Source organism: Bison bison, unplaced genomic scaffold (assembly GCF_000754665.1).
Source record: "Bison bison bison isolate TAMUID 2011002044 unplaced genomic scaffold, Bison_UMD1.0 scf7180017862188, whole genome shotgun sequence".
In the NCBI taxonomy this organism is placed as follows: domain Eukaryota; kingdom Metazoa; phylum Chordata; class Mammalia; order Artiodactyla; family Bovidae; genus Bison; species Bison bison.
Genome location: NW_011492760.1, coordinates 170,042 through 177,598, shown reverse-complemented (window position 1 = coordinate 177,598; position 7,557 = coordinate 170,042). Strand labels below are relative to the sequence as shown.

General features: G+C 48.6%; 1 protein-coding gene across 1 annotated transcript in view; it reads left to right on the top strand.

Moving 5' to 3' along the window:
• LOC104983314 (solute carrier family 22 member 23-like) overlaps positions 1-7,557 on the top strand; it is a 106,128-nt gene that overhangs the window by 19,096 nt on the left and 79,475 nt on the right. The window lies entirely within an intron of this gene.

Genomic DNA, 7,557 nt, shown 5'->3' with positions numbered 1-7,557 from the left:
GCATGCGGCTGGATGCCCAGCAGACTACGTGCAGAACAGGTGGCAGGGCCGTGCTGGGTCTGTGGGCTGTGGTCTGCCAACCCCTGAGCTGGGGAAGGAAAGATCTGTAAACAGCAGGCAAGTGTGATACGTTCTGATGAGTGGTCTGGCTGTTTACCCTGAGTACAGGTTGCCATAGGAGTACAGACTGGGGCATGAGGAAGAGGAGAGTGGCTCAGTTGTCTTTGTTAAATGTACAGAAGAGTATTCATTGCGTCTTTCTAATTTTTTACTCCTTGTAATTAACTGTGTGCTTACAAAGGTAATATGTGCCCGTTCAAAGGAAAACCGCCAGCAGCACAGAAAGGCTGCCGTTCTCCAACACACAGATGATGGTCCCTGTTAAAGCCTGTGGTTGAAACGAGTTTTATGCTTTGAGTAGGCACTGAGAAAAGATCGGGTGTGCGTGGATGTGGGAGGACGGGTGTGGGGAGCAGGTGGAGCCAGGGCGAGGCCGGGCCCTGGCTGGGCAGGGGCAGCCGTGGGCACAGAGGTGAGGGCGGCTCGGCCCGGAGGCTCCTCACAGGCAGAGAGGGGTCAGGGCACAGCCCGCTGGGCATGCACCTTCACAGGTGAAAAGTTCTCTTCCTTCTGCCTCTGAGTTCTTCCAGGGTTGGTCGCCGGGGTCATCACATTCTTCTCATTCCATGGCTTCTCTGACCCTCCTGTCCAGACGTCCCCGCATTTGGCTCCTTTCCAGAACTAGGGAGGCTGTTTTAAATGATAGAGTCCAGTTTTGCTCCTGCTGGCGCTTCCCTAATAGCTCAGTTGGTAAAGAAACCGCCTGCAATGCAGGAGATCCCAGTTCAATTCCTGGGTCAGGAAGATCCACTGGAGAAGGGATAGGCTACCCACTCCAGTATTCTTGGGCTTCCCTGGTGGCTCAGCTGGTAAAGAATCTGCCTGCAATGCAGGAGACCTGGGTTCGATCCCTGGGTTGGGAAGATCCGTTGGAGAAGGCAAAGGCTACTCACTCCAGTATTCTGGCCTGGAGAATTCCGTGGACTGTCTATGAGGTTGAAAAGAGTCGAACATGACTGAGCGACTTTCACTTTCTTTCTTTCCTTTCACTTTCGCTCCTGCACTGTATTATACTGAGATCTCTTTTAGTAACACATGAGACAACTTTTTAATATCTAGGAGTCTTTCAGTTACTAGCATCAGTTATGTGTTAGAAGCCGGTGTGTTGATTTCACTTAGGCCGCAAGTACCTCGGTGGGTTTAGTACTCTCAGTGGTGGCTTTTTTTCCTCCCTGTTTTTCTGGTTTTGCAGTAGCTCTTTTGAATATATAGTGTGTACTCTCAATTTCATTTCTTGGAAGTAATAAAATATGCACTGCCGCGTTTGGAGAGACTCTCTGAGGTTTTGGCTGATAGAAGGTCGTTGCTCATCTGTCATCTCAGCTGCCTGCGGAATGTAGATTCAGCATCCCCCAGTGCCGTCAAGGGCGTGATGGCAGATTAATCAGAACATTCACTAACATAACCTCTGCTTAGACTGTACACCCCCTTGCTTCCTTTCAGAAAAAGTAAAGGAAAATTGAGTGTTACTGCCCAGGGATGATCCTACATCCGCTACTCAGGGCCTGTTTAGGTAGATAATTTTCTGTTTCCTTTTTAAGTTCTTTTATTTTCTTTTAAAGAAATTGGAAATACTCAGCTCAGTTCAGGCTCTCAGTTGTGTCCAATTCTTTGCGAGCCCAGGGACTGCAGCACGCCAGGCCTCCCTGTCCATCACCAATTCCCGGAGTTTACTCAAACTCATGTCCATTGAGTTGGTGATGCCGTCCAACCATCTCATCATCTGTCGTCCCCTTCTCCTCCTGCCCTCAATCTTCCCCAGCATCAGTGTCTTTTCCAGTGAGTCAACTCTTCACATCAGGTGGCCAAAGTATTGGAGTTTCAGTTTCATCATCCGTCCTTCCAATGAGTATTCAGGGTTGATTTCTCTCAGGATTGACTGGTTTGATCTCCTTGCTGTCCAAGGGGATGAGATACATATATACTTTCTATATACATTATATCAGTGTATTCTTTTCAAAATTCGTTTCCATTATAGTTTATTACAAGATACTGAATATAGTTCTCTGTACTATGAATAAGAGGTTTTATTTTTCCAGAGCTTTAAAAAATGGTCAAATTCAGTCAGAACCAGGAAAGCCCCTAATGGCAACATTTGAAGGCAAAGGGCAGCAGGCTTTAGAGTCAACAGTGGAAGAAAAAAAGAGCAGGATGGATCACTGAGCAGAGGGTTATGATGACGCTAAGATGACTGCATTGGTCCACAGTGGGCCGCACGAGGTGGAAGGCGCTTACCAGCTTCGATGCTGTGGTTTTGGAACCGTGCCCCCCAGCACACACACACACATGCCCCCCAACACACACACACACACGTGCCCCCCAACACACACACACACACACACACACACGAGCGGGGAACTCAGGCTTGCTGGTCTCTTCCCTGCAGCACCAGCAGGCTCGCAGTAAATAGATTTTTGGTTCAAATGTTTCCCTTAGTGTGCCGTGTTTGAGTTTGGGGCACCAAGTTAGGGGGGGAACCACGTGAGCAGCAATGAATGAAAAACAGAGAAGCAAAACTAAGAAGAAAAAAAATGAAAAACCTCCTGGAGTAGCTGGCAAGGTTGTTCGTTATGTCATTTAAGGAAGCTTCTGAGAGTGCCAGCCCTAATTGGCAGCTCTGTTGGCTACTGTTGACAGTAGCCAATCTCCTAAAATTGCAGAATGAGCTTAGAGGCGAAAAGCAGAGAATAGTTTGGGCTTTTCAAAACATGCAGTATTTCTTGAATTTTGATAGAATCTTTTAGGGAAAAATCCAAATACAGCTAGGTTTAAAAAAAAGGAGAAGAAAGAACCACTGAAAAACACAGACCGTTGAACAGCTGATTTTAGCTAATGTGCTTTATGGATCCAGCTTACATGGCCAGCCTTCCAGGGTGGAGGGTGAGTGTGAGTGTGTGTGTGAGTGTGAGTGTGTGTGTGTGTTTGCCACTTCTGTTTCTCCGGTTGAGAAACGCAGAGCGGGGCGAATCCTCAGAGTATGAAATGGTGGTTCACAAGCGACCAGTGAAATGCCGCTTCAGGGGGACAAAGGCTGCAGAAGGATGCTGACCTTGCATCTCTCTAATCCCTGCACCTCAGTCGGAATGCTGTTTTATCTGAGCTTTTGAAACTTTCAGCACTGTTATCCCCTTTGTAGTCTGAGCAGAAACGCTTCCTTTCATGTCCACTGACTCCTCAGTTCTAGAGCACATGGGTGTCGTGCCTGCTAAAGCCCTCGTGGTTTCTAATGGGGATCTCCAGCTCTGAAGATGAAACTTGGGGGAAATTTTTCATTTAGTTCCCTAAAAAGCGTTTTTGGTTTTCGTCGGTGAGCATTAATTAATATCACCTCTACTGGTGGCTCAGTGGTGAAGAATCTGCCTTCCAGTGCAGGAGACGTGGGTTCGATCCCTGGGTCGGGAAGATCCCCTGGAGGAGGAAATGGCAACCCACTCCAGTATTCTTGCCTGGGAAATCCCGTGGACAGAAGAGCATAGTGGGCTACGGTCCATGGGGTCCCAAAAGAGTTGGACACGACCGAGCAACTAAAGAACAACGTTTAACGTCACAGTGATCTTCCAGGTTCCTCTGTTTCCACTCACTTTCCTGACCAGCCTGAGTGTTTAGATTGTGTTAAAATGCATATTCCTGAAAAGGTGAAAAGGTTTTGGTTGTTTTTTATTTTTAATGATTTTTGTCTCACCCTCACCACCATCACTCCCACCTCCATGGGTGGGAGCTAACATTACCTATATTTGTTCTCTCGTTATAAGGTTTATAGATTAATTGTAGAAACTTTGGAGAAGTCAAGAAAAGTATAAAATCGAAAATAAGGCTACAGTCCATGGGGCCGCAAAGAGTCAGAGATGACCGAGTGACGGCTCGCTCTCCCCCGACACCTCCTGCATTCGTGGCGTTCACGCTGAGGTTTCCTCTCAGCGTTGTGTCAGGAGCATCTTTCTGGATCACTTGCTTTCAGACGCAAACATGCCCGTGCTGTTTAGTCTTGCTGGACGTCAGGCAGGGTCCGGTTTCTCACAAGTGACAGACACTGAGGATCATTGTACCGGGACATCTGACAGCGACCCAGAGATCGAATCCATGTCTCCTGCATTGGCAGGCAGATTCTTTACCACTGAGCTACCAAGGAAGCCCAATTAAAATCAAAGCTCAATACTTTCATTAATATTTTTTTTAAGTTTTTTTTACGTTTCCCAAAGATGCAGGAGAAGAAACAGAGGATCCAGTCTGCCGGGCATGTAAGTGAAGCACCGAGTTTCTGGAAGGCTGTCTGGCAGCACGCGTCACGGTGACTTGAAATCGTGACCACTCTTTATCCCAGCAATTCCTTTTCTGGGAACTTTTTCCCAAGGTCTGTTTCTTCTCCTGCATCTCTGGGTCGGGAAGATGCCCTGGAGAAGGAAATGGCAACCCACTCCAGGATTCTTGCCTGGAGAATCCCATGGACAGAGGAGCCTGGTGGGCTACAGTCCATGGGGTCACAAAGAGTCGGACACGACTGAATTGACATAGCACACAAACACACACAAAGGTTTTTTAGTTAATAAAGTACCGAGCTTTGATTTTCATTAGAGGAATGGAGTGTTTCCCAGGTGTCCTTTAACCATTTGTTTCATGTTTTGTTAATTTTCTGGATGCTTGACCAGAAACGTAGAGTATCAGTCAATATTGTTACGGAAATACTGACTACGGATAGTAAGTGTTAGTTACTCAGTCGTGTCCGACTCTTTGTGACCCCATGGACTTTTAGCCTGCCAGGCTCCCTGTCCTTGGAGTTCTCCAGACAAGCATGTTGGAGTGAATTGCCATTCCCTTCTCCAAAGGATAGTAGTCCTTTGGCTATTGTAGGAGGAAATCTCTTTCTTCCACACTCCTAGGTTCTGTGGCTGGGGCCCTGGCAGCTAGACTGAGGGAAGGCGGCTGAACAAGAGGGAACCAGGGTTCACTGCCAAGTGCACCCGGGCACACGGAGCGCTCAGAAGGAAGGGCAGAGCCTGGGCTCATGGAGCATCGTAACAAAGGACAACAGGCCTGCAGAAAAGGGGGAGAAGGGTCCGGGCTTTTCAGGGCAGCAGACTTGGGAAGTAAATATATGGGGGGAACTAATGGAAGGTGATGGCACCCCACTCCAGTACTCTTGGCTGGAAAATCCCATGGACGGAGGAGCCTGTTGGGCTGCAGTCCATGGGGGTCGCTAAGAGTCAGACACGACTGAGCTACTTCACTTTCACTTTTCTCTTTCATGCACTGGAGAAGGAAATAGCAACCCACTCCAGTGTTCTTGCCTGGAGAATCCCAGGGACAGAGGAGCCTGGTGGGCTGCCGTCTATGGAGTTGTACAGAGTCGGACACGACTGAAGTGACTTAGCAGCAATGGAAGGTGAGGGTTGTTTCCGTGAGGTTTTTCGACGTTTTTATTTTATATTGGAGCACAGTTCACTTAGAATGTTGTGTTAGTGTACCGCAAAGCGATTCAGTTCCCTTCACACTTACACCTGGTCTTTTCAAATTCTTCTCCCATTGAGGTTGTTCAGAACGTCGAGTAGCGCCCCTGTGGTGTGCAGCAGGCCCTTGTCGATTGCTTTTCAAATAGCAGTGTGTCCAGTTGTCAGCCCCAGACTCCTAATCTGTCCCTGAGGTTGTTTGCAGACACATCTCAGCACCGGCTGTGTCTTCACAGCCTCGGGCTTCCCCGGAGGCGGGGTTTATGGCCCTCTCTGGTCCTCCGGAGTTTCTGCTTTTCGGCAGGTGGAAGGGCTCTGAGGAGGCTGCTTTCTGCATCTGCTAATCCTCCTTTGCCTCCAGATGATCACCCCTGTGCCAAAGTGGCCTTTCCAGGGGCTGGCAGACTCCTATCCCCTTCCAATGTATCCTAAAATTTAAGTCTTTATAATATTGCTTATGTTATTTTTGATGTGAGGAGATTTTAAATAAGTAATATGAATAATAACTCAGGAGTAACAGATCCACTTATAAAATCCATCATCTTTTCCTTGGGTAGTTTTCCCTCCTTGAGTTTTTATCCGTAGGGAGCCCCTCTTTACCTCAGAATTGGATAAGTAATCTGTTTCCGTCCGTCTTTATGTTCTTGTTTGCATTTCTCTTTATCAGAGTATTCATTACCGCTGAAAATAAGGTTCTTTTCCTCCCGTCCCATTTATTCTCCATCTTCTTTAGAAATTTCATTAGTTTCCTCCGTGAATATTCCTCCCCTCTGGCAAGTCAAGCAATTAGATTATTCCTCAGAAAGTAATATCAGTTTTCTTTCTTTTAGCTTATCCTTGAAATGTATAGGTAGGTAAACAGTTCACCAGATGTTCTGTAACTACTGCCTTAAAAAAAAAAATAAAAAAACACGGGCAGCTAAGATTGAGATCACATTCTGGGTCTCCCCCTAACTGAGGACCATCCCTGGTCCCGGAACAACAGCAAACAAAGCAAGTGTCAGACTGTAAAACGGGCCGCGACTTGTACACATGCACGGCCCTGGCAGACTCGCTGATGGAGTGATGAAGCGCTAAATTAGAGGGCTGTTCCCGCCTTTGTTGAGGCAGGGCGTGCGTCTGAAGGGTTAATGCTTGGAGACCCCGTGTGAGTTCGAGGCTGGGGGATGGTGATGTGCGGGCCCCGTCCCCGCCTCCCCAGGGAGATGGGTCATGAAACCAGCACTCAGAATTCGCGGGCAGCTGAGGGCGTGCTCCCATATGCCCCCACTTCACTCTCTTCCTAATTCAGTCACCCCGGAAGTCAGCTTCAGGTTACGCGCGGAAGGTTATTTTGAGGGGCAGATCACCAGCTGAACCCCAGCCACGTGGGAAAGCTTAGCAGTAAGCAGTCCGGAAGCGGCGTTTTCCAGCTCTCCCCGCGGGCACCCACAGCAGAAGGGTGGCGTGTGGACCCCCGCAGGTCCCCGTGAAGCAGGCTGTCTGCGGAGCGGACGGGGTAGGGGCGGGTGCTGGCGCGCTGGGCACAGAGCGCCCTTGGGCATTGGTGACTGACTGGTGATTGGTGTGGGCGGCGTGAGAAGAGGCAGGTGACAGCAGATGACCTCAAGGGACGAAACCCATGCCCCTGAGTCCTGGTTTTGCACAGTTTAGACTTTTTGAACACGCCTTTGCTGAGCAAAATGACTAATTGCTATATCTTTTTTTTTCTTATAATTTTGTCTATTTTTGTATTTATTTCTGGCTGTGCTGGGTCTTAACTGCTGCATGCAGACTCTCTCTAGCTGGGGTGAGCAATGGTCTCTCTTTTTGCACACCGCAGGCTCCAGGACCCGTGGGGCTTCAGTATTTGTGGCTCATGGCTCAGCACTGTGGTTCCCGACTCTAGCGCCCCAGCTCAGTAATTATGGCTCATGGGTTCCTGGCTCATGGGCCATGGCACGTGGGGACTTCCCAGGCCAGGGATCGAACCCGTGTCTGCCACACTGGCAGG